Source organism: Trichosurus vulpecula, chromosome 1 (genome assembly GCF_011100635.1).
Source record: "Trichosurus vulpecula isolate mTriVul1 chromosome 1, mTriVul1.pri, whole genome shotgun sequence".
NCBI lineage: Eukaryota > Metazoa > Chordata > Mammalia > Diprotodontia > Phalangeridae > Trichosurus > Trichosurus vulpecula.
The window spans coordinates 266,520,950-266,548,282 of record NC_050573.1 but is presented as its reverse complement, the minus strand read 5'-3'; the positions used below and the strand labels follow the sequence as shown (position 1 = coordinate 266,548,282).

At 39.8% G+C, this 27,333-nt stretch overlaps 1 pseudogene; it reads left to right on the top strand.

The window, feature by feature from the left end:
• The first annotated feature begins 2,653 nt into the window (after window positions 1-2,653).
• Window positions 2,654-3,610, top strand: LOC118833824 (annotated as a pseudogene).
• Window positions 3,611-27,333: the final 23,723 nt, after the last annotated feature.

Sequence of the window (27,333 nt, the reverse complement as noted above, 5' to 3'; positions counted from 1 at the left end):
CACATACCAGTAATCAAAGACTAACTTTTATTAATGAAGAAACAAGTGGAGAGGAGAAGGAAGTTAGGGAGAAATAATTCACATTCCCTGCAATATATCTGCCCTAACTCGAACTTCCCATAATATTGAGCCTGGGAAGCAAAAATGCTTCTCACATACTGAATTCAATGTTGCTGCTGCTGCAAAAAAAAAAAAAGATGTTCTCAGCCTCAGTACAGTTCCCTGCTGGGCCAGGGTAAGAAAGTTCTCTCCTGTGATTCCAACAATGCTTTTAGGGATTCTCCAAGTCTAACCTCAATCCCTCAAACCATGAAATATTCCCTTGCCTAAGAGACTAGAGAAAACCTCAAAATCCCAGAAGTCTATAAGGATCTGGAGGATGTGGAATCCATCACATTACACTTGTAAACAGAACACTGAGTTGCAAGCCAGAAAATCTGAGTTTTAATGGTAACTTTACTCTGGGAGTTCTGTTTCTGTCCCTCAGTTCTCTCATTATTTTAACAGGCTAACTGGAACTAACCTTTAGGACTATATGAGTTGTGCAGTTACAAGACACACAGAAGTAAAGAAACTGATGGATGAAACAATTAAGAGTATGTATAGTAACAACCTTGCTAGCAGCTGCTATAGGGGTTTAAGACCCCCCCAACAACGAGCACCCAGAAAGCTGCCAACACAGGTTCTTTGATCTGCTTTACTAAGGAAAGTAACTTTAATGGGTTAACAATCTCAGTTTAATCAAACATACAAATATCGTTCACAGTTCAGGGGGAAAAGATCGGTCCTCTGAACTTCAAGGCAAATACAATCAGACATTACAAACATCAACAGACAGACCTTGCCTGATTCAAATCACAATACATAGTTACCAGTGCCAACATCTGGGTTGCAAAGCTGGGGGTGCAATTTGCAGCTTGCCCAGAGTCTCAACACTCCTTCCATAGGTGTGCTCCAAAAGTCAAATGCCAAGCTCTCCTCAATTATATCCAGTTGGGAGCCCTGAGGGCTCTGATCTCACCCAGGCTGGGTCTGGGAAAGTTCCCCATCCCCAGTATCACATCATACACAAATCAACAACTCCCAATTATCTCAGTGCTGAGAAATACTCCAAGACAAAAAGATCCCACTTTATCTGCCCCATTCAAACAAAGGCCAGAATCATTAAAGGCACTTAAGAACAGCAAAAAGTCACACCTTAATTACTATTACAGTATGTAATTAAAATAAACAGTCAGCACATATTTTTCAAAGTGGATTTATAAAAACTGTATCTGTTACAGTGCTCACAAATATTTTAAACTAAATAAACAAATATCAATACTTTAAAAAAAAATTCAGTTGCATTGCTCTGCCTTAGAATTCTTATAGACCCAAAGAATGAACAGGTCCATTAGGAAATGCTTTCTAATAACGCCTACACAGTTACCTTCTCACTTCCGCCCAGCAAGCCCACTATAACTTTGAGACAATCTAGTTTCACTAATGACAACTAGAGAGAAGAAGTAATTATTAGGGATTGAAACTGCCAAGATGGTATGAAAGCACCATTAAACACTGAAGGCTTTGATTTTCTTTAATAGATAGTATAGAGAAGCTGAAAATACTTAAGGACTTGCTGTACTACTTTCTCATTCTTCCCTTTCCTTGTCTATTTTTTTCATTTCTCCCAGTAGAGTTCAGTGGGTAGTGTGCTGTTGTGGCATACTCCCAAGCTTTGGGGTCTGAAGACCTGGTTTCAAATCTCAGCTCTGCCACTTAGGGTTGCTACAATTTTGTATGAGTCACTTCACCTCATGTCTTATCTATGAAATTAGGGGGATCAACTAGATGACCTAAAAGATACCTTTTAACTCTTCTTGTGTTGGCCTACAATTTTTCCAAAGGGGGGAAAATGGAAAATAGCTACATTAGGTCATTGAGTGCTCTGACTATTCCTCTAGGAGTGCCATATGGATAGATAGGACTGTAAATCCTACTCAACAGCTCTATGATGTCATGGATCCTAACATTATCCTAAGCAAGCACTAAGACCATTTGGCCTCCTTCTCATGGTTCTACACATGAAGGAGGAAGTAGAGCATTGCCTTGAGAATATCAGACACAGGGTAGGCATCTTTACCTGAGATGTGAGTTCCAGATATTTATTTTAATGAGTACTTAAGAAGAAGCAGCATTTTATGGTGGAAAGTGTTGAGTTTGGAGTCAAACAACCGGGGTTCAAATCCTGACTCTAACACTTAATATGTGTATTTTCTTGAGAAAATAAACTCTCTGGTTCTCAGTTTTCTCATCTGTAAAGCCAATTCAACAAACATTTATCAAGCACCTAATATGTGCCAGGGATGGTAATATAGCCAGGGATGGCTATAAAATGAGAAGATTGGTTTAGGTGGTGCAATGGCTATCCATTGCACTGGGCCTGGAGTCAGGAAGACCTCAGATGGGGACTACCTGTGTGAACCTGGTGTGCAATTAAGCTTAGTTAGGTTCAGATTCGTGCCTGCAATAAGACACACTCCCAATGGAATAATGCTTTTATTAGAAGACAGAGGGAGCTTTTTCTTGCTGGGCTGCTTGCATGAGGGAGGGCCGGCTGGTCTCTCTCTGTGCAATCAGGATTCATCCTTCCTCCCGGAGTGATCTCGTCATCATGACTGAACAGATGACCCTTCGGGGTATCCTTAAAAGCCAAAATGGCTGGGTGACCCAGATTGCCACAACTCCCCAGTTCTGTGATATGATCCTGTCAGCCTACCTACCGAGATAAGACCCTTATCATGTGAAAGCTTACCAGAGATGAGACAATCTATGGGATCCCCCAGCGTGCCCTCAGGGGTCACTCACATTTTGTTAGTGATGTGGTCATTTCCTCTGATGGCCAGTTTGCACTCTCAGGCTCCTGGGATGGCACACTAAGACTGTGGGATCTCACAACTGGCACTACCACCAGGCGCTTTGTTGGTCACACCAAGGATGTGCTGAGTGTAGCCTTCTTTTCTGACAACTACCAGACAGTCTCTGGTTCTGGGGATAAGACTATCAAGTTGTGGAACACCCTGGGTGTGTGTAAATACACTGTGAAGGATGAGAGCCACTCAGAGTGGGTGTCTTGTGTCTGTTTTTCATCCAATAGCAGCAACCCCATCATTGTCTCTTGTGGCTGGGACGAGCTGATCAAGGTCTGGAACTTGGCCAACTGCAAACTGAAGACAAACTGCATTGGCCACATAGGCCACCTAAACACAGTTACAGTTTCTCCTGATGGCTCTGTCTGTGCCTCTGGAGGCAAGGATGGTCAGGCCATGCTGTGGAACCTCAATGAGGGTAAGCATCTCTATACTCTGGATGGTGGTGACATAATCAATGCCCTGTGCTTCAGCCCCAATTGCTACTGACTCTGTACTGCCACTGGGCCCAGCATCAAGATCTGGGACCTAGAGGGCAAAATCATTGTGGATGAGCTTAAGCAAGAAGTGATCAGCAGCAGCAGCAAGGCCGAGCCTCCCAGTGCACTTCCTTAGCCTGGTCTGCTGATGGCCAGACTCTCTTTGCTGGATAAACAGACAACTTGGTACGAGTATGGCAAGTGACCATTGGCACACAGTAAAGGAGTCAACCATAACTCAGATTTTGAAATAAGGACCTTAATTTCTGCCTTTTGAAAAAAAGACAGAGGGAATACTATATTGGATCTACAACAACAACCACCGACAATTCTTAATAACACAGCTAATCACAGCAAAAACGACAAAGACCCAGAAAGCAACAGATACATCACCGAATTTCGGGGGAAGCAGCAACTCCTGATTCTTCAAAGCTGGAGAACCCCAGAGTACAGCTTATCAGGATCTCAAGCAGGAGAGTCCCAGGCAGAGCATCCTCTCCATGGGTGAGATTCCAACACACTCATCCACGTGGAGACTTAAATAAGGCCTTGAACAAAGAAAGCTTACTGCCAACTACTCCAGATGTCCACATTGGGAGGGGAGCCACCCCTCACAATGGGGTCTCGTGAGATATCATCATTAGGGGCTGGCTAGGCTCCTGGAATGGCAGTTTCTCCAAATGTTTAACCTCAAGAATGTTAATTATCCTTTGTTCAAGGCTTATCATGTCTCCAAGAGTCAAGGTTTGTCATTCTTTGCTCAAGGCTTATCACATCTCCAAGCAGGAGAGTCCAAAGGGATGTGTAGGGCCTAGACTGTAATATGGAGGCTCGTATATATATATATATATATATATATAAAATGATTTATCATTCACCTGAACAAGTCACTTAACCCTGTTTGCCTCAGTTTTCTCATCTGTAAAATGAGAAGGAAATGGCAAACCACTCCAGTATCTTTGCTCAAAAAAAAAAAAACCAAAATACAAATGGGTTCACAAAGAGTCAAATACAACTGAAACAATTGAACAACAAGGTTTAGATCTATGATTCTATAGCTCAGTAGTGTTAAATAGAAACAAGGGTCATTAATCTATACATAAAGATCTCTGTTGCCTGCATATTGACTTAGTTTTAAAATGTAACATAATCTGTTTTATTCTGTTTTCACTGCTTTTGTTAAATATTTCTCACTTACTTTTTAATCTGGTTCTGCCACAGTCACTGGGCAGCATGTTACAACTCTGCTACAATTGACTCCTTAAGAGAAGAGGTTTTAAAGAAAACTAAAGAGAAAAAAACATTTTAACAAGTGTTTTCCTCTAACCTAGGAGAGAGGAGAGTAGTGAGGTCCCTGTAACAGAAGCATCTGAATAACAGTGAAATGGAGAGAGAAGACAATGACACAATGCAGCATAGCAGAAAAAAATGCTGAATTTGGAGATGGCAGACTTGGGTTTGAATTCCATAACTATTTATCAATTGTGCGATATTGGGTATATTACTTAATCTCCCTATTCCTTGGTTTCTTCATCTGTAAAATAGGGAGATTTCACTAGAATATCTATAAGATCCCTTATAGCTCTTAATAGATGATACTATAAACTCAGTAAAAGTCATACCAGCCTCATTACTAAACACTGCACATGACGGATAGGCTGCTTTGGGAATTTTCAATTCATTCAGAGAGACAGACAGACAGACAGACAGACAGACAGAAACAGAGACAGAGAGAGACAGAGAGAGACAGAGACAGAGAAACAGAAGAGAGAGAGAGAGAGAGAGAGAGAGAGAGAGAGAGAGAGAGAGTCAGGAAAGTTCCTAATCAGGAAAAGCCTCCTATAGGGGGTTGCACTGGAGCTGATCCTTGAGAGGAGCTAGGAATATTACAAGGCAAAAGTGAGTAGGGAGACCATTTCAGGTATGGGGCTAACCTGCACTAAGGCAAGGAGGCAGGAGGGACAGAGAACAAGAAGTAGGCCAGTTTGACTGGAATATGGAATTTGTGAGGGGCAATGAAAATAATCCAGCAATATAGGTGGGAATCAGATTTTGAAGAGCTTCAAGGTCAATAAGTTTGTATTTTATTCTAAAGGCAACAGAGAACCAAAGAAGCTCCTAGAGCAGAAGAGTGATGTGGTCAGATTTTTGCTCTAGTAATATTATTAAGGCAAGTTGTGAATGATGGATTTGAGAAGGGTGAGACCAATTGAGAAGCTACTAAAATAGTTCAGGTAAGAAGTGATGAATGTGTGGCAGCAGTTAGAGCACTGGCCCTGGAGTCAGAAGGAGTTGAGTTCAAATCCAGTCTCAGACACTTACTAGTTACGTGACTTTGGGCAAGTCATTTACGCTCAATTGTCTCCCCTCTCCCACACCCCACCCCAAAAAAAGAAGTGATAAAGGCCTGAACTATGATGGTGCTTCTGTGAGTGGAGAGGAAAGGACTGGTTTAAAAGGTGTTATGGAGGAAGAATCAACAAAACTTTGCAACTGATTGGATATGTGGGTTAAGGAGAAGGAAGAGTTTAAGATGTCTCTGGGATAGGAAACCTTGCAAGCTTAGAAGGGTAATTGTAGCCCCCACAAAAATACAGAGATTAGGATTTGAGGTGGATTTACGAGGGAAGGTTATTAACTAGGATTTAGATATGTTGAGTTTGAAGTTGATCATTTATAAAAGGGTAAAAAGGGAAGCTATCCAAGCCAGAGCCAGAATTTCTGTAATAACATCAACACAATGGAAGGGGGTATCATTTTTGAAAGAAGCAATAGCTCTGCACAGTATGTAACCTGTGTCCCCACTGCCCCAGTAAGAAGTTGTCCTTCCTCATCTCTCTTCATAGCACTATGTATTCATCTTACAAACTTATAGTCTAAGTCTCATTTTATTTATTGATGTATAAGTCTTACCTACAAAGCTAGTCCCTACCGCTATCTATAAGTCTTTTATCCTTTAATGGATTGAAAGGTTCTTGAGGGCAAAGATTTTATTCTATTTATCTTTTTATCTTCCTCCACTCCCCTTCCCTTCCCTTCTAAATCCCTACAAGCCACCCACCCCCAAGTGTCTAGAACAATGCAATGTACATATTAGACATTTCATGAGTGACTGATGAATGAACGATTAAATAGAATGAACAAATGAATGAAGGAATGACTATTAAAGCTACAGAACTGTCAACATGAGGTCCTAAAGGCAATGTCTGATATCCTTTTTAGCTCAGGAGAAAAAAAAATAAAGCAGTTCAACAAGTACTCTTCTACATGTCTCATCAGAATTTCTATAGGATAAAAGTTCAGATTTGCATGTTTATTGGTTACTGTGAGGATAAAGGAAGCTGCTTCCTTTTTTTCACTAAAGCTTCTAAAATTCTAGAGATGATCTATTGACAATAAGGAACAATGGTTCCACAGGCAGATATTTGGAAGACAGTAATTGTGATTAAGGTAGGAGAAGCCAGTAGTTTACAAGAGAAAATTATAAGACAGAAAGAAACATCAATTGGCAAAAACAGCAAAATGAAGACAGTTTGATTGCACTTGATTATAGTTTTACGACTATAGTATTGACAAGGAATACATATGAAAGACACATTAAGAATAATTGAGCATAGCATATACCATGTATAGAGAAACAAGGGAACAAACAGCCCTATTTCCCTTTTATATCTGAGCAGCAGACCATCACAGCACTAGAAATGTAAATGACATTCTCTCAGTCTTCTTCCTAGAAGATGGCATACTTGATTCATCTGACATACTGTTCTATCCTTTGTTCCTGAGCCATGACCCCTCACCACGTAGCAGGAGGCAGCCTCTCTCTTGTGTATAGGTTCACTGATGGCAAGGAAGGATGCTAAGAGCCAGGAGCAGCCTAGGAAAAATTATAAAGTTGGCAATGTTTGTTTCCTGTATCCCACTTCCCAGGTACCTAGTTTATCTTCATGCTATCTCTTGACTGCCCAGAACATTATGAAATCCATCTAGAGTTGTCTGCCTCCCCTAGAAGTTTCCCATGTACTAAACCTTTTCTCATTCTATCAAGACTGTTTTCTTCTATGACCAACCCTTCTGAGCTCTTTCAGGAAAGTAAGAGATTAAAGTTTGTGCCATTTCTGCCTAATAGAGTATAAAATCCTGGGGGGTGCAGACTATTTCATTTTAGTCTTTGTATGCCCAGAACTGTGCCTGGTGCATAGTAGGAATTTAATAAATAGCCGTTGAATTGTGGGAAAATTCAACCTATATGAATTTTATCAGACCTTTTAAAGCCTTAAGCAAAGTATTGACATGCAACAAGAACTTTAGAAACTGTGACAGAGCCACTTAGTGAGAAAATGTTAAATAGAAGGATCTGTTAATGCTGACACAAGCTGTTTATTCCATCTACTAAAAGAGCTAATTCTATCATGGATTTCATTCTGAATTTGTTCTGTATGTGTGAGCGCATGTGGGTGTGTGCATATTCATTCAAATGTAGAAGTAAATGCTTAGGCTAAATATGAAAACATTAATATACTATATTAATGCCTCTTGATGGAGAAAAAGAAAGATAATCATGTTCATTAGAATTAGAATTTGATGAATTATTTTTATTGTTGATTACAATTTCAGATACCTTCAAATACATTTCTCTGTGCCTCAATTTTCTTGTCTGTAGAACAAGGAGCTTAGATTGAATTAAGATGCTTAAGATACGAGGCGGAGCCAAGATGGCGGCTGGTAAGCAGGGACTAGAGTGAGCTCCATTACCGAGTCCCTCCAAAAACCTATAAAAAATGGCTCTGAACCAATTCTAGAATGGCAGAACCCACAGAACAGCAGAGGGAAGCAGGGCTCCAGCCCAGGACAGCCTGGATGGTCTCTGGGTGAGGTCTATTCCACACGGAGCTGGGAGCTGGGAGCTGGGAGCTGGGAGCTGGGAACAGAGTGGAGCAGAGCCCAGCCTGAGCGGCATGGACCATCCAGACCAGAAGCCGGGCGGAGGGGGCCCTAGCGCCCTGATTCAGTGAGCTGCGGCAGTTGCCAGACCCCTCGACCCACAAACACCAAAGACTGCAGAGAAGGTTAGTGGGAAAAGCTGTGGGAGTGGAAGGAGTTCGCGGTTCGGCTTCCAGCCCCAGGGGCAGCAGAGGTGGGGCAGCTACAGCTGTTGTTACTTCCGGCTCCAGGCCCACCTGGTGGGAGGAATTAAGTGGCAGATCAGAGCAGGGGTGCAACAGCCTGCCGAAGATCTAAGCCCAGTTCGGGTTGGGGGTTCTTGGGGAAGGAGTAGTGAGGGTCTGACAGAGCTGGCACCTCCCCCCCAAATGTGGAACATAGAACTCGTTAGTCTACAAGCAGTCATACCCCACTGAAAAACTCAAGGGTCAAGTTAGTTGGTTGGGAATATGGCCAGGCAGCGAAAACGCACCCAGATTCAGTCTCAGACTTTGCATTCTTTCTTTGCTGACAAAGAAGACCAAAACATACAGCCTAAAGAGGACAACAAAGTCATAGAGCCTACAACTAAAGCCTCCAAGAAAAACATGAACTGGCCCCAGGCCATAGAAGAACTCAAAAAGGATTTGGAAAAGCAAGTTAGAGAAGTAGAGGAAAAATTGGGAAGAGAAATGAGAAGGATGTGAGAAAACCATGAAAAACAAGTCAATGACTTGCTAAAGGAGACCCAAAAAAATACTGAAAAATACACTGAAGAAAACAACACCTTACAAAACAGACTAACTCAAATGGCAAAAGAGCTCCAAAAAGCCAATGAGGAGAAGAATGCCTTGAAAGGCAGAATTAGCCAAATGGAAAAGGAGGTCCAAAAGACCACTGAAGAAAATACTACTTTAAAAATTAGATTGGAGCAAGTGGAAGCTAGAGGAATCAGGATATTATAAAACAGAACCAAAGGAATGAAAAAATGGAAGACAATGTGAAATATCTCATTGGAAAAACCACTGACCTGGAAAATAGATAATTTAAAAATTATTGGACTACCTGAAAGCCATGATCAAAAAAAAAGCCTAGATACCATCTTTCAAGAAATTATCAAGGAGAACTGCCCTGATATTCTAGAGCCACAGGGCAAAATAGAAATTGAAAGAATCCATCGATCGCCTCCTCAAATAGATCCTAAAAAGAAATCTCCTAAGAATATTGTTGCCAAATTCCAGAGCTCCCAGATCAAGGAGAAAATACTGCAAGCAGCCAGAAAGAAACAATTTGAGTATTGTGGAAACCCAATCAGAATAACCCAAGATCTGGCAGCTTCTACATTAAGAGATCGAAGGGCTTGGAATGCGATATTCCGGAGGTCAATGGAGCTAGGATTAAAACCTAGAATCACCTACCCAGCAAAACTGAGTATCATGTTCCAAGGCAAAATATGGATTTTCAATAAAATAGAGGACTTTCAAGCTTTCTCAAGTGAAAAGACCAGAACTGAATAGAAAATTTGACTTTCAAACACAAGAATCAAGAGAAGCATGAAAAGGTAATCAAGAAACGGAAATTGCAAGGGACTTACTAAAGTTGAACTGTTTTGTTTACATTCCTACATGGAAAGATGATGTGTATGATTCATGAGACCTCAGTATTAGGGTAGTGGAAGGGAATATGCATATATATATGTATATGTTTATGTATATATATATAAGAGAATGTGTATGTTTGTATATATCTATGTGTATATGTATATATGTGTATGTATGTGTATATATATATATATGTCTGTTTATATATGTATATATATATATATATGTAAAAGAGAGAGAGCAGACACAGGGTGAGTTGAAGATGAAGGGAAGATATCTAAAAGAAATAAAATGAAATTAAGGGATGAGAGAGCAACATACTGAGAGAGGGAGATAGGGAGAGATAGAATGGGGTGGATTATCTCGCATAAATGTGGCAAGAGGAAGCAGTTCTGTGGGAGGAGGGGAGAGGGCAGGTGAGGGGGGAATGAGTGAACCTTGCTCTCATCAGATTTGGCCTGAGGGGGAATACCATACATACTCAGTTGGGTATCTTACCCCACAGGAAAGAAGAGGGAGGAAGATAAAAAAAAAATAAAAGGGGGGAGATGATGGAGGGGAGGGCAGATGGGGGTGGAGGTAATCAAAACAAACACTTTGGAAAGGGGACAGGGTCAAGGGAGAAAATTCAATAAAGCAGGATGGGTTGGGAAGGAGCAAAATGTAGTTAGCCTTTCACAACATGAGTATTGTGGAAGGGTTATACATAATGATACATGTGTGGCCTAGGTTGAATTGCTCGACTTCTTAGGGAGGGTGGGTAGGAAGGGAAGAGGGGAGAGAATTTGGAACTCAAAGTTTTAAAATCAGATGTTCAAAAAAAAAAGTTTTTGCATGCAACTAAAAAATAAGATACACAGGCAATGAGGCATAGAAATTTATCTTGCCCTACAAGAAAGGAAGGGAAAAGGGGATGAGAGGGGAGGGGGGTGATAGAGGGGAGGGCTGACTGGGGAACAGGGCAACCAGAATATAAGCCATCTTGGAGTGGGGGGGAGGGTAGAAATGGGGAGAAAATTTGTAATTCAAACTGTTGTGAAAATCAATGCTGAAAACCAAATATGTTAAATAAATAAATTTAAATTAAAAAAAAAAGATGCTTAAGATACCTTAGACAACAAATACACAGTCTGGATGATACACTTGATATATTAAAATGGGGCTGTCCAACCTTGGGTTTTTATTGAAACAATAGACAATATATTTTGATTTGCCATTTTAGTGAGAGCTCTGTGGTAGTTCGGCTTCATTTACTAAAGCATTTATGTAAATTTCTATGCTTGTAGGCAGGCCCATAAATCACACTGTGGGCCACATTTTGGACAGCCTTGTATTAAAAGAATCAGAGGAAGGTATTCATCAACCTGGATAAATCCTCTATGAAGTATTTATGGAAAGACATGGATAGGAATTGCACAGAATGAAAAGAACAATAGGAGTTGTGTTCAGAGGACAGCACTATCACAGATCTAATGCTGGAGGGAATGTTCGGCATGATCTAGTCCCATTACCTCATTTTACAGATTGGAAAGCTGAGACCCAGAGAGTTAGGTAACTTGCCAGAGTTACACCTATAGTTAGTGGCAGAGGTGGGATCCGAACTCTGCTCACGTTACTTCAGGTTCATCATTCTTTCCTCTGCACAGGGATGAATTTATGGAGACACCAAAACAGCAGCAAAGGAAGGTCCTTTCCAACTATAGGAACTGTGTGATTCTATGACATTAAGTAAACGCACTTAGTGCAGAGCTCTAATCTAAACTAATTTAAAAAATGGACAAGTATCACTGAATATCACTGAATCCCAAAGTTGAAAGATACTTCAGAACCTAATCTAGCTCAATGTATACATGAATAAGAATCCCCTTTACAGCAACCCCATGAAGTACTCATCCAGTCTTCACTTAAAAATCTTGAATGAGAGGGAACCCACTATTTTTATTGTTTATCTTTCATTTTCAAAGAGGACCAGTGGCATCATGGGATGATGTCTTGACTTGCATGTGAATTGGATTTAAGTGAGACAGAGTTGCCCAAAGTGGTCAATCTCACTCTCTTCCAGATTCATCAAAGTCCAATGGCAGGACAAAAGTCAGGGCAACCCATGATGGCCCAGGATTCAGTGAATGACCTTGGATTCTTTGATGTCTGACCAAGCTCTAAGTGCTCCACAGCACTTGCTTCAGCTGCCTTCATGGCCATTGGAACAAATTGTTCTCATCCACCCATTCCATTGGGAGAAGTCTTCACATGCTTGGGGTAGAAATCCCTCTAACTCACTGGCAGATTTAAGACCTGTTGGTTACCCTCTACCTGGTTTAGCCTATCTGCTGAGGTTTTATTGCGGTGTGGCTGCTGTGCATGCTACAGCTTCTTGGAGCCACAAGTGAGAGTTGAATGATGGTTGGATACCAAAGGTGAATGAGTGGCCCTGAAAAGGGCTCAGCAAGCCCTCAAAAAGAGGTGCTAGTTTTCCCTGAACACTGCCCACCCCCCATTCGTCCACTACCTAATGAGGTGAGGAATTTCACTTTTGGATAGCTGCCATTATTAGGAGGTTGTTGAGGGTTTATTTTCCCCCTTTGATAAAGCCTGAATACTCATCTCTACAGCATTGACCAATTGTTCCTTGTTTTGTCTTTAGCAGCCAAGTTGGATGAGTTTATTTCCTCTTCTACATGACAGACATTTAAACAATTGAAATATTGCCTCACTTAAGCTTTCGTTCTTCAGCTAAATATATTACTTCAACTGATCACCCTTTATAAAATGATCATAGTCCCTTTGCCATCAGAGTCACCCCTGTTTCGGAACTCATCAAAATCCTCCCTAAAATGTAGTACTCAGAACAGAATACCTCGATGTGGCTTTACAAGGACAGAGAAGAATAGAACTATCATCCTTTTGTGTTAGGACATTCTTAATCTCATAATATATCCTATGCCTTCATTAGTTTGTTTTTTTTTTTTGTTTTACTGCTACATCACATTGTTGACTTTTATTGTTTATAATTCACTTGAATGTGTCAGATGTCAATCAATAAGCATGTTATTAAGCCTGGCATTGGGGATACAAAGAAAGATATAAATGGTCCCTGTCCTCAAGTAGTTCACAGTCTAATGGAGGTGACAACATGCACACAAACCACATACAAAGGAGATATATACAGGATAAACTGGAAATTATCAAGAGAAGGAAAGCACTAGCACTAAATCTTGATACAGAAGGTAGAGTTTTAGGTAGAACTTGAAGGAAGCCAGGAAGGTCAGGAGAGAAAGATGAGAAGGGAGAGAATTCCAGGTCAATGAAAATACCCAGTGTTGGGAAATCGAGTGTTTTGTGTGAGGAAGAACAAGGAGACCAGTGTCAGTGGACTGCAACGTACATAAGAATGAGGATGGTGTAAGAAGCCAGAAAAGGTAGAAAGGAGTCAGGTGATAAAGGGCCTTGAATGCCAAATAAAGGATTTTATATTTCATCTGGGAGCTAATAAAACAATAGTAGCTAACATTGATAACAGTATTTACAAAGTGCCAGGCACTGTGCTTAATACTTTACAATTATTATGTCATTTGATCCTCACAACAACCCTGCAATGTAGGCACTCTTATTATCTCCAATTTATAGTTGAGGAGTCTGAGGCAAACAGAGAGTAAGTGACTTGCCCAGGATCACACAGCTAGGAAGTATCTGAGATGTATATGAATGTAGGTCTCACTGACTTCTGTCCACTCTGCTACCCAGGGAGTCACTGCAGTTTTACTGAATGGTGGGTGACACTGTCAGATCTAAATTTTAGGAAGACCAGTTTGACAGTTGAGAGATGTTTGTCATTTGACTGCTCTCTAGTTATGACTTCCTTATGTTATGCTTTGCTAAAGTTCAGGTAAACTATATCCACAAAATTACTTTAATCCAGTAGTGTCAAACTCATGTAGAAATGGGAGTTATTCAACTGTATATAATGACCCCCAAGGCTGAATGTGGATTTAGGAAACCATATGTGAACATCATCTATGTTCTATGTATTTTATTTTGTTAACTCTTTCCCAGTTACATCTTATTCTGATTTTGGCAGCACTCTTGAGTGTTGTGGGGTTGCATGTTTGTTACCCCTGCTCTCATCCATTAGTCTAAGGATCCTGTGTGACCCCCTTTTCAAGAATCTGGATAGAGTTTGGAGAATGATCATGGATAAAATATGTGCTTTATTGGCAACTACTTCTAGAATATGTGGGGTAAATGTGAGAGTCTCCCACCAGGGGAGGATGATAACTTTGAGAACCTGGCCTTGTAAAGGGGAAAGGAAGCTAGTAAAGACTGTGGAAGCAGATCTTCCAGGTAACCGTGTGTGGAGATTGAATGATATAAATCTTCTCCCAACTTTGAGATGAAAGATAATGGAAAGCAGAAGCTGGTGGAAGTGTTCCAAGATTAGTTTAGCAAAGCTATGCCATCAATACCAGTAGTGATCTGGAGTAGAGAGAATGGGTATCTGTTGATGAATTGGTTTATTCTAACCCACAGCACAAAACTCCCCTCTCTCCAACCCGTATCTCCACAATTCTGAAGATCTTTGATTAGAGAGCAACCTTCCTGTCCCTCTTAGTGACTGGTTAAGCTAACGGACTTTGAACTTTTTTTAGTTTAAATTTGCCTTAAGCTTAATGTTATTGCTAATTGTTAAACTGTGTGTACTTGAGCTTGGATGCAGTATTAAGGAAGCATTGAGAGAAATACTGAGTTGAGGAAGATTTAAAACTGTTATACTGCCAACTTAAACTGTTCAAGGGTTCATCTTCAAAGAAGAGAGTGAATTTATTGTTCAGCAATTTCCCAGGGAAGAGAGAGAATACTTTCACAGAAGTATCTCACAGATCAAAATGGGTCAGTAAGAATGCTAAGAAGCTAGTCAACTATTGGTGAATCCCTAATATACAAATTACTCTCTCTTTGCATTGTTTGTGGTTAGATTTGAAAGGAAATCACTCATCCCATAAGAACTGGGGGGAGAAGGTCAATGCTGAGGTTGGGGAGAAAGTCCCTCTGAAAGTGAGGAAGCCCTGCTCACACAAAGGAGATTAGGGAAGAGTGGGGAGTAAATTGACAGACAGCTTTGCCTCTTTTTGCTTACGAGCCCAGCAAGAACTGTTGGCATGGGTCAAGAAAAGGAAATGAGGTTAATCTGACAAGACTTGTTTTTAAAGAGGCCTTGCTGACTCTTAGTGACTGTCACCACTTTTTATAGACATCCCAAAAACCATACCTTTAATAATATTTTCTAGGTTTGCCACGAATCAAAGCCAAGCACATGAATTTATAATTTGGAGCTCCACCCTTTTCCCTTTTTTAGAAAACCAGGACATATGCCCTTCTCCAGTCCTGTAGCCCCTTTCACATTTTCCAAGATCTTTCAGAGATCATAGATAGTGGCTCAACATCAACAGGTCTTTTGATACTCTGGGATTTAGTTCATCTAAGTCTCACTCAAACTCTTTGAAATTTCAGCTCTAAATATTTTATAATTAACTGGAAGAACTTTTACCTTGTTTTGTTGTTAAATCCTCAAAACAAAAATTTTAACTCAAAAAGATAAACTCAACTTTCTCCTTTTTGCTTCCCCGTCTCCACACATTATTTATTCTTTACCAGTAGTGGGATATGGGTACAGATAAACTTTCCATTCCTATATTCAATGGTAGGGCTATGACTTTCTGACCCTTTTCTCCAGGCATATCCTCAACTGGTTGCAAAGAGAAGGTCATAGCTGGAGACGTGAGCAATTGGAGTCAATGGCCATCTAAAAGAAGTGATTCCTGCTAGGTCTATATCTCAAAGACATCCAAAAAAAGGGGAAAGGACCTATTTATAAAAATATTTATTACAGCTCTTTTTGTGGTGGCTAAGAATTGGAAATCGAAAGGATATCCATCAATTGGGGAATGTGTAAGGGTTTGAGGGGAACCAATCGAGGGAAACCACTGGAGGGAGAAGGTAACCATACTTGTGATTTCACTGAAATAGGGTACTCTCAATGAGGAAACACCTTCTGTCAATGCAAATACACAAGACTCTGGAACTTTTGGTCTTAGAAATATGCCTAAAACATTGAGAGGTTAAGTGACTTGCCCGTGATCACAGTCAGTATCTGTCTAAGGAAAGACTTGAACCCATTTCTTTCCAACTCTGAAACCAGCTCTCTCACCAGTATACCATGCTGCCACTGCTTAATAATAGTCACAACAGTATCTCACAATTTAGACAGTATGTTAAAGTGCTTTATGCACACTATCTTGTTGTACCTTCTTTGATATCACATGTGGCATCTATACTAGTACCAGGCCTGCAGTGGTGCTTATTAAATACTTACCGAATTATCTCCATTAGGCATAACACATTCTATCTTGTCTCATTCTTACTTGTATATGTCATGTCCCTCCCCCACTAAATTATAAATGTCTCAAAGTCAAGGATTGTTTCATTTTTAGCTTTATGTCCCCAGAGTACAGCACCTGACATATTGTAGGTGCATAATAAATGTTGGTTGAATTGAATTAAATACAAACGTGAGACTTGAGCTTAGTTTTTGCTCTTAAACCATTTATCTACTCTGTTTTTCCCTGTGGGGAAAATTTAAATCCCTTAATTGTGTAAATATAAATTTGTTAGCATTCTCCCCATCCCAAGAATGAATCAAGCTAAGAGTAATGACAGCAACAATTTAACAAAGGCTAATAGAGCAATTCACCATTTCTTCAAAGAATGAATCATTCAAACGAATCACTATCTACAGAAAATCATTAGTCATTTTCATTTCTATCTCAGCTTCCTCTGCTTAAAAACATGGTAGCCATTTCAGGTAGGCAAGGCTTTCAGTCAAATAAATAATTTTTTAAAAAAATAATTCTAACATTCTAGTGTCACAGAGCTATGATAAAACATTCTGGGAAATTCACACACAAAGGTGTCACTCTAGCCTAAACAATATATGTAGAGGCAATTACTCAAACCACCTTAAAATAGAGATTTTCAAGTAAATCTATGAAAATTAATTTATTTGGTTTGTGAATTTACCTTTAGAGTTTATTAATTTTTTATCCCATTTACATGATTTATTTGCATTATTTCTAACATAATTTTAGCTCTTTTTTTGGAAACATGAGACAATAGTTTATGTTTGAAAAAAAATCACTTCCTTCTGTAATTGTATTAGTGGTAATATGCAAGTAGTTTGGAAATTTTATTTTTTAGAAAGTCAGTCTTTGAGCTCCCCCTAGTGGCAACTCCAATCTGGAGGAGCCAGTGCCTTATTACATAAAAATGTCTCATAATCTTATATTTGTTTTTATATTTTAACAAAGAATAAAGTTAATTAAAACACCTTGTGACAATGGGATAAATGCTAAATGTCACAATGCTTTGTCCTGCTGCTGTTGTTTCATCCTCAAAACTGCTTAGAAGGCATTAAACCTGGCACTATGCCTCTTCATCTCCAGCCCAGGCACTTTCCACCCTGGTTCTTGCACATTTCCTTCCCTTTTCTCCTCCCACCCCCAACTCTCACCTCCCACCACTTGCAATGTCATGCTCAGGACTATAATCAATTCACCTCTGGAAAGAGTATATCAACAGACTGTTCTGTTGTTTTACTCCCTATCTTTGTGACTTCCTTGGCTGCACTCCCCTGTGTGTTGTTTCCCATTTAGAGTATAAGCTCCTTATTGGACTTTTCCACTTTTATATTTGTATTTGTGGAAGAAATGGACAAAACCTGTGTTCTGTGAGTTTTGAGGGAAACATCTTTCCAGAAATAATAGACTTGCAAGTCAAATAAATATAGACAGCAGGGATAGAAGAAAGTCCCTCAGATAGTATTGAATTATGAGTCTATCTCAAAGAGAGGCCTCCACTATCTTAGACCTATAGTTCTACCTAGATATTCTGATGGTCTGACGAGATTAATTATAGGAAAACACCCTTCCCAGGAATAGCCATCTTAGTTAACACCAAGTTAAGACATTCTCCCCTCTCCAAATCACCTGATATGCAGTTCCTATTTCTCAACCTCTCAAATAAGGAAATGACTAAGCAGCATCACCTGATAGGTTCCTTTTGCTGCCTGCCCTAAATCTGTGTAAAAGCTTAAATAAATGCATATATACAAGAATATCTCCTTCTGTTCTGTGGAGTTATTAGCCACCATCAGCTAATTAAACTTTTTTTTAATATTCTAGCCTTATCTCTTGATTTATTGAACTCCAATCAAATGGATCTAGGTGGGAGGAATTACTCTCTTGAGGGATCTTAGACTCTCTGAGCTGAAATATTCCTGAACATATACTCTGTGCTTAGCACAATGCCTGGCACTTAATAATGCTTTTCATGCTATGTATTTCTGTTTAGGAATCAATTATACAAGATGGCTTCTGAGACCCCTTTTAATTCTTAAGATTCTAAGATAAAATATTTCTAGGATCCTGGATTTTGTCTCCTTGAAAGCAATTACATAAAGTTTACAACACTATAATTCAAAGAAAGCAAGAAAAATTGTTTCCCCAGCTTTACTTTTTTTTGCATAGAAGCAGTAAAAGCACAAAACAAAAATGTAAATGTAAGCATAAAACTATAAAAGCATTTTCTGTACCCATTGCTTAACTAAGTATGCTCCCTTTACCATTTTCCCCAGCATTGTCCTGGAAGAAAAGTTTTCTTCTTCAGGTTCCTGACAGCAAAATGAAGGACAGAGATAGTTTCTGTAGCCTAGGGCACTTCCAGAGAGTGTCTGGCTGCATATCTCCTGAGATGCAATCTAAATGATTGTTCCCACTTGCTCTTGGCCATGTGCTGCTCAGAGCTCTAGGTCATCATTCTGCGGGACTAGCATACTCTAAGCATTTTCCACAGTTTTGTTGGTACAGGTCTTCCTCGTAGTTAAGCTAGAAACCTGCTCATTTAGCCCATCTGTAGTTCCATTCCTCATCAGCTCCATGACTTGGGACCTTCTACCATATCTGTTACATAGTTCAGTTCCTGCATCTTTCATCAGTTGTCACCTTGCCATAATGACATGCTTTGTACTACCAGTGTAGCATTTCATTGTAATTCAAAATCCTGGCCCCGCTGTAAACAAGTTCAACTCTTGGCTCTTGGGACATCATGGAAAATAATTGCTAAAATAATATAGAAAGGATTAAGAACTTTGAACAATTTTTAAACGTGGTCAATGTGTAGATTTATTTTTATTATACTTATCTGTTAAAAGAGATGGCTTTCATTGAGGAAAGATGTGGGTAGTCAGTCAATAAATAAGCATTTACTAAGTACCTATTATGTTCCAAGTACTGTATTAATGTAACACGGGGACCTTTAAAAGGAATAATTACTTCAGAAAGTATAATCACAAATATACAAATTTACTCCTCTATTACAAAGGAGGCATAATCCCCCATACCTTTGCACCCACTCAGTGTCTGGGAAGAGGAAGGTTCACAGTTTAGCTCAATTCCTGTAGAGCCCTCTTTCAATTCCAAGTAAAAAGTTCCCCTTGAGCTCAAATACTGGGCACCCTGACTTCTTAGAACTTCCCTGCCTGCCTGCACTTTCCCATATGGAATCTTGATTCCAAGGTTGTCATGGTTCAAACTCCCAGGCCCCTTACTGATCATCTCTGGCACCTGAAACTGGGGAGGACAAACAATACAGAACAGAAACAAACACCCTAAGGTCCATTTCTCTGAGCCAGGATAAAAGAGAAAAAGCATTTTTTTCCTCCTCTCACTGGGTCAGTTCATAGGATCCATGCTGTGGGTGACTAAGATCTCTACCCTATACCTTCTCTAGACAAGCATAGGAAAGAGGAAAACAGAAAGAATGGCTTAAAACAGCAACAGAAAGAGTGACCAGATTAGCAACCAATCAAAGGAGGCAACTCCCACCTACACAGTAAGGAATGCAGAGGCCTTCATGTTAGGCAGTCTGGGCATGCTCCAAAAGCCCCTCAAAGGTGCCTCCAATCGGACATGCCCAGATATCATTAATTTTTCTTTCAGGGAGACAAAATCCAGGATCCTGGAAACATTTTATCTTAGAATTTTAAGAGTTAAAAGGGGTCTCAGAAGCCATCTTGTATAATTGATTCCTAAACAGAAATCCCCATCCACAATATTCTGAACAAGTAGCCATGTGTATTTTGGCTAAGGCTTTTTAATCAACAGGGACCTACTAGCCACTCAGCAAATCCATTCCACTTTTGAATAATTCTCCTCATCAGGATTTTTTTTTTACATTGAACCCATATTTGCTTCTCAGCATCTGCTCATTGTTCCTGTGCTGTCCTCTTCAAAGGTCAAGCAGAATAAATCAAATCCTTTTTCCATAGGAGACACAGATAGTTGAAAACAATCATCATGATGATCCCTCTCCACTCTCTCATGAAGTCTTCTCTTTTCCTATTGATCCCTAGTTCCCCCACCAAAATAATTCTCTCTCAACATTTTAATCATTTTCCTCTGAACACTTTCAAGCTTACATAACCTTTTTAGAATTGGCATCTGGAGCTGAATGCAATGCCCTATATCTTATCTGACTAGGTTACTATCAATTAATCAATGAAAAAGTATTTATTAAAGAACTACTACATTTCAGACATTATGCTATGTCCTTGGAGTACAGACAATCCTTGCCTTCAAAGACCTTACTTCAAAGATCTACTGGTCGGATAAAATGTGTTCACAGATACCACTCAATATATTCATGTAGCATCCTCAAGTCTGCCCCATCTTAGGCTCAGACAGTGTTCCAGTCAAGTGCATGGATTTCCCTCTACATTCAGAACATACACAGATATCCTCTGACTGCTTTCTGTAAGCCATGATGACTCAGGATTTTATATTATATGAAGACTGAAGGTCTCTACTAGATACTGATGTAGAACTCCATAAAGTACACCACTTCTCATTATTCCTCTTCCTTTCCATCTTAGAGTCATGAGAATTATCCAGAGTTGTGTTCAAGAAAGTCAGGTAGGGGAATGATGGAAGATGGGCCAATGAAATCATGAGCTTATGTCCTACCTAAGCAAGCCTGTACCTGAGATAGAACAATTTCTCTTAGCTTTCTTTCCCAAGCAGATGACCAAGTATCAGCTTCTAGATGAACAAATCAAGGTGATCTTATGAATTTCAGAAGGTCATGAATTCCAGAGAGGCAACTGAGATAGAGTTTGAAGCATCTATCACAGCAGTTGATTACAGTTGCAGCAGAAATAACAATAATTGGCTAGCACCATGGTGTCATCTGGTAGTCATTGGAGAAAAAAGGGACATCTAAAAAGATCACATCTGAACTTGACATTTGACGGGACTGTGCTCAATAGTGGTGAAAGGTAAAATGGCTAATTGCCAGTCCTGCAAAAATTGTTTCTATCCTTATGAGATTTGATGACAATCAATTTCTGTTTTAATCATTCTATAATTCCTTAGTATTCCCATTTTCTGTTTGGGAATAAATTCTAGTTCCACATCAGTGTCATATTTAGGCATTACATACATTTAGACATTACATCCCTTTAAAAAAATTCCTTCTTTAAAAAAAAATAAAACAAAATTGCTGAGAGGGTGAAGAGCCAATGTTTGTGAATACCGAGAAGTCTACTTCCCCCTCAGGCAACCTCAGAGCAGTGAATCAAGGGCAAATTTAAATGTCAGGTAAAGAACAAGGATTGGTTTGGGTTGCCAGCCCCTGTAGTCTCTGCTGAGAGGTACCTAGCTAATCACAAAGGGATGGGATAGGAAGAGCATTAGCAACTGAGAAGATAAAGAAAGGACTTTCTAAGAAGGAGGCACATAACATAAGTCTTGATGTGAACTTGGGGTTCCAAGAGGTTATGGTGAAGAGGAAGAGCATTCCAGGCATGGGGAACAATCTGGGGAAAGGCCCAGAGGAAGAAGATGGAATGTCAGCTATAGGAACGGCAATTTAATCATTGGATGAAGCACAGGGTAGGAAAGTAATGTGCAAATAACTTTAAAAGATGAGGGGCAGCATGATTGTGGAGGGTTTTATATGCCAAACAAAAGAGCTTTTATTAAAAAAACTCCTAGGGGCAACAGGGAGCCGCTGCAGTTCCTTGTGCAGAGTAATGATTCTGTCTACTGTGCCTCTCTTAATTCAGTCTAAGATTGCCATGGCTTTTTTTTTTCACCTCTGTAGCACACTGGTAACTCAGATATTGCCTTAAAAACCCTACATTGTTTTCTTATAAACTGTTGTGCAGCTATACTTCCCCAATCTTAAGCTCATGAAATTGTTTTTAGGAACAAAAATGTTGAAATTACATCCTAATCTTATTTTTTCCAGCCTAAGGGCCAAGCTCTCAAGCTATTGGGTCTTTTTTTTCAAACATTCAATACCAGCTCTGTGTCCCCTGCAAATCTGATAAGCAAACCATCTGTGCTTTCATCCAAGTCATAGATAAAAAGTTTAAATTGCACAGAACCAAGCATACATCCCTGGGGCATATCAGTGGAGTCTTCCTCTATTCCCCTGGTCTACCTAGTAATCTTGAATTAAAGAAAATGAAATTAGTCTGGCATGACCTAGTCTTAATGAATCCATTCTAGCTCTGTGATCTCCAGTATCTTTTCAAGATGTTAACTAACAGCCATTTAACTATATGTACAGTCTTCCCCTGACTAATGAGGGCAAATTGGTTTTTGAAAAAAACCCATGGGACAAATTTTCAGTAAGAAAAATGTAATTACCATTCATTTCAATGGGACAAATTTTATGAATTTCTGAATTCCCAAATGTAATAACAGTAAATTAGCATTAATATAGTAATTTAAGATTTTCATCCATTGAAACTCAATCTTTATGTAATTGAACTTTTATTTACATGCACACACACACGCACATACACACACATACACACACACACACACGCACACACACTTTGCACAAAATAGATACAAGGCAACCTAAGAACAGAGGGCCACTAGCATCTGGGGAGACTAGAAAAAGGCTTGATGCAAATAGCGCTTCAGCTAAGTCTTAAAAGAAACTGGTGGTTTCAAGAGATCAAACTTAGAAGTGAGAGCATTTAGACATGAGGGAGAAATAGGAGAAAGGCAGGGAAACAGTAAAAGGAATGTCAAGCATAAAAATACAGGTAGACATGCAAGGCTAGAAGAGAGTGATAGGATTGAAAAGTTAATAAGGGACATGATTATGAAAAGAAAGAAACAATTATGTATTAAGGTCTTACTATGTGCCAAGAACTGAGGAGGAGGAGGAGGAGGAGGCTAGAGTGGGGTATAGTCTGACATCCTAGTGGATTTCAAAGTTTTCAGAAAAAGATAAGTAAGCTATCATTTTTCCACATAAGGAGTCAGCCCAAAGACAGATAGGCCTGGTCAAGAATGAAATTTTAAAGATACAAACAAGAGTAAATCTAATAAAAAGAAAATGGGGTTTTGTCTAAAGTTGTAAATATACAGAGAACTTATCATCCAAGAATTACAAGTGAAGATGAAAATAAGGACAGATGGTGGAGGATAAATACAAAAGCACTGTATTGTCTGGTAAGAATAATGTCAGAAAATCTGTTCAGAGTGAGGAGAGTTTAGTAAAGAATGCTAAGGAGAAACTAGACAACTCTTCACTGATATTAAGGAAAAGAGGAAGATCAGAAAAGGGATATGACTGGGGCTCAGAGTGTAGTGCACAATGATAGTGGACAATGAAGTCAAGGAAAGACAACTCAATTTCTGTTTTGTTTCTATTATCTTTGCAAAGGAAAATAGGATAATAGGAAAGACAGAAAAAATAGTCTAGAGTCTGTAAACTATTGTTAATACATTTGATTTTGATTATAGCCAATTTCTGAAGTATACTATTAAAGGAAGGTTTAGGAGCATTTAGAAAAAGACAGGCATGGTAAAGGGTCTTGAAAACTACACCATCAAAACTTAGGATAGAGAGAGCCAAGACGGTGGAGAAAAGTCAGAGATTCACCTGAACTCTCCCAAATTCCTCCAAACAACTTTAATTAATGCCTCAAATTCTGAATTCTCAAATTCTCAAATTCTGGAGTATCAGAACCCCGAAAAGGATGTAGTGAAACAATTTTCCAGGCCAAGACTACTTAGAAAGTCAGCAGAAAAGGTCTATTGCTCTGAGGTGAAAGTGGAGTGCATTCCAGCATGGGGTGTGTCAATTCAGGCCTCATTCCAGCAAACCAGCAGCAGATTGTGGGGTCAACTGAACTACTTCCAGAGTTCTCAGCCCATAGATGGTAAGGGGGTCAGCCAACTGGTCAGAAGGAGATTACAAGGATCTCTTTGCTGCCATTGGATGTAGGACTCTGTTGCATTACCTATATTCAGATCTGGGTCAGAGTCCTGGATCACACTCCCAGGGTGAAGAGGAGCACTAGAACACCAGAGATTGCAGTGTCAGGGGAGCAGGAACATTATTCATAGTTCCAGGGATAAAAAGAGAACTTGTGATCACTCAAAGACAGGAGCAAAGCCAGGAGAGTAGTAAACATACTTTTCCTTAGATCCTACCACCTTGAAAGAACTGAAAGCTTACAACCACCCAGAACTAGTTCTGAAAACAGCTGCACAAAAAAATCTGAAGCTGGGACAGTACCCTCTCCACTCTGGGAGCAGACCCCAACTTTAATATAAAACTAAAAGTCAAGAAATAGTCTGGAAAAGTGAGCAAACAGTTAAAAAAAATCCTGACCATAGAAAGTTACTATGGACAAGGAAGATCAAAACACAAACTCAGAAGACAACAAAGTCAAAATATCTACATCAAAAACCTCAAAGAAAAAATGTGAATTGATCTTAGGCCCAAAAAGAATTCCCTGGAAGAGCTCGAAAAGGATTTAAAAATAAAATAAGGGAGGCTAAGTGGAGAATGGGGAAAGAAATGAGAGTGATGTAAAAAAAAGTCATGAAAAAAAGAGTCAACAGCTAGGTAAAGGAGGTACAAAAAAAATTGAAGAAAATATCACCTTAAAAAACAGGGGGTGGAGGCAAGATGGCAGCCGGAAAGCAAGGACTTGGATGAGCTCCCCCCCCCCACCCCAGGTCCCTCCAAACATCTATAAAAATGGCTCTGAATGAATTCTAGAACTGCAGAACCCATGAAATAGTAGAGGGCAGCAGGTCACCAGCCCAGGACAGCCTGGATGGTCTCTGGATAAGGTCTCTCATGTGGACCTGGGAGCAAAGCACAGCAGAGCCCAGTGTGGGCTGCACCTGGACCAACCAGACCAGGAGCCAGGCAGAACAGGCCCTAGTGCCCTAAATCAGTGAGCTGTGGCAGTTAACAGACTTCTAACCCACAAACACCAAAGAAAACAGAGAAGGTTAGTGGGAAAAACTGTGAGGGACAGAGTGAAAGGAGTTTGTGCTTTGGCCACCAACCCAAGGGCCGCAGAGAAGGTGCAGCTACAGAACTACAGCTGCAGTTGCTTCTGCCTCAGGCCCACCTGGTGGGAGGCATTAAGTGGTGGATCTAAGCGGGAGTGCAGAGCCAGCTTAGATATGAGTCCAGTCTGGGTTGGCAGTTCTTGGGGGAGAAGTAGCACTGGCATGGCAGAGTTTTTTGTGTAGAAATAGCTCTGAAAACAACAGCGCAGGCCCTCAAGCTTGGGACAAAGTACTCTCTACTCTACAAGCAGTTATATCCTGACGAAAAACTCAAGGGTCAAGTAAGTTGGCTGGCAACATGGCCAGGCAGCGAAAACAGACTCAGATTCACACTCAGACTTTGGAATCTTTTTTTGGTGACAAAGAAGACCAAAACATACAGCCTGAAGAAGTCAACAAAGTCAAAGAGCCTACATCAAAAGCCTCCAAGAAAAACATAAACTGGTCTCAGGCCATGGAAGAGCTCAAAAAGGATTTGAAAAAGCAAGTTAGATAAGTAGAGGAAAACTTGGGAAGAGAAATGAGAGTGATGCAAGAAAACCATGAAAAACAAGTCAATGACTGGCTAAAGGAGACCCCAAAAATACTGAAGAAAATAACACCTTAAAAAATAGACTAACTCAAATGGCAAAAGAGCTCCAAAAAGCCAATGAAGAGAAGAATGCCTTGAAAGGCAGAATTAACCAAATGGAAAAGGAGGTCCAAAAGACCACTGGAGAAAATACTACCTTAAAAATTAGATTGGAACAAGTGGAAGCTAGTGACTTTATGAGAAACCAAGATATTATAAAACAGAACCAAAGGAATGAAAAAATGGAAGACAATGTGAACTATCTCGTTGGAAAAACCACGACCTGGAAAATAGATCCAGGAGAAATAATTTTAAAATTATTGGACTACCTGAAAGCTATGATCAAAAAAAGAGCCTAGATATCATCTTTCAAAAAATTATCAAGGAGAACTGCCCTGATATTCTAGAGCCAGAGGGTAAGAGAGAAATTGAATGAATCCATCGATCATCTCCTGAAAAAGATCCCAAAAAGAAAACTCCTAAGAATATTGTTGCCAAATTCCAGAGCTCCTAGATCAAGGAGAAAATACTACAAGCAGCCAGAAAGAAATGATTTGAGTATTGTGGAAACACAATCAGGATAACCCAATATCTAGCACCTTCTACATTAAGGGATCAAAGGGCTTGGAATATGATACTCTAGAGGTCAATGGAGCCAGGGTTAAAACCAAGAATCACCACCTATCCAGCAAAACTGAGTATCATGATCCGAGGCAAAATATGGAATTTCAATAAAATAGAGGACTTTCAAGCTTTCTCAGTGAAAAGACCAGAGCTGAATAGAAAATTTGACTTTCAAACATAAGAATCAAGAGAAGCATGAAAAGGTAAACAAGAAAAAAAAATAATGAGGGACTTACTAAAGTTGAACTGTTTTGTTTACATTCCTACATGGAAAGATGATGTGTATAATTCATGAGACCTCAGTATTAGGGTAGCTGAAGGGAATATACGTATATAGAGAGGCAGACGGCACAGGGTGAGTTGAATATGAAGGGATGATATCTAAGAAAATAAAATCAAATTAAGGGATGAGAGAGGACTATATTGAGAGAAGGAGAAAGGGAGAGATAGAATGGGGTAAATTATCTCACATAAAAGTGGCAAGAAAAAGCAGTTCTGTAGGAAAAGAAGAGGGGGCAAATGAGGGGGAATGAGTGAATCTTGCTGTCATCAGATTTGACCTGAGGAGGGAATAACATACACACTTAGTTGGGTATCTTACCCCACAGGAAAGAAGGAGGAAGGAGATAAAAAGGGGGGATGATAGAAGGGAGGGCAGATAGGGGGAGGAGGTAATCAAAAGCAAACACTTTCAAAAAGGAACAGGGTCAAGGGAGAAAATTGAATAAAGGGGGATAGGACAGGAAGGAGCAAAATATAGTTAGTCTTTCACAACATGAGTAT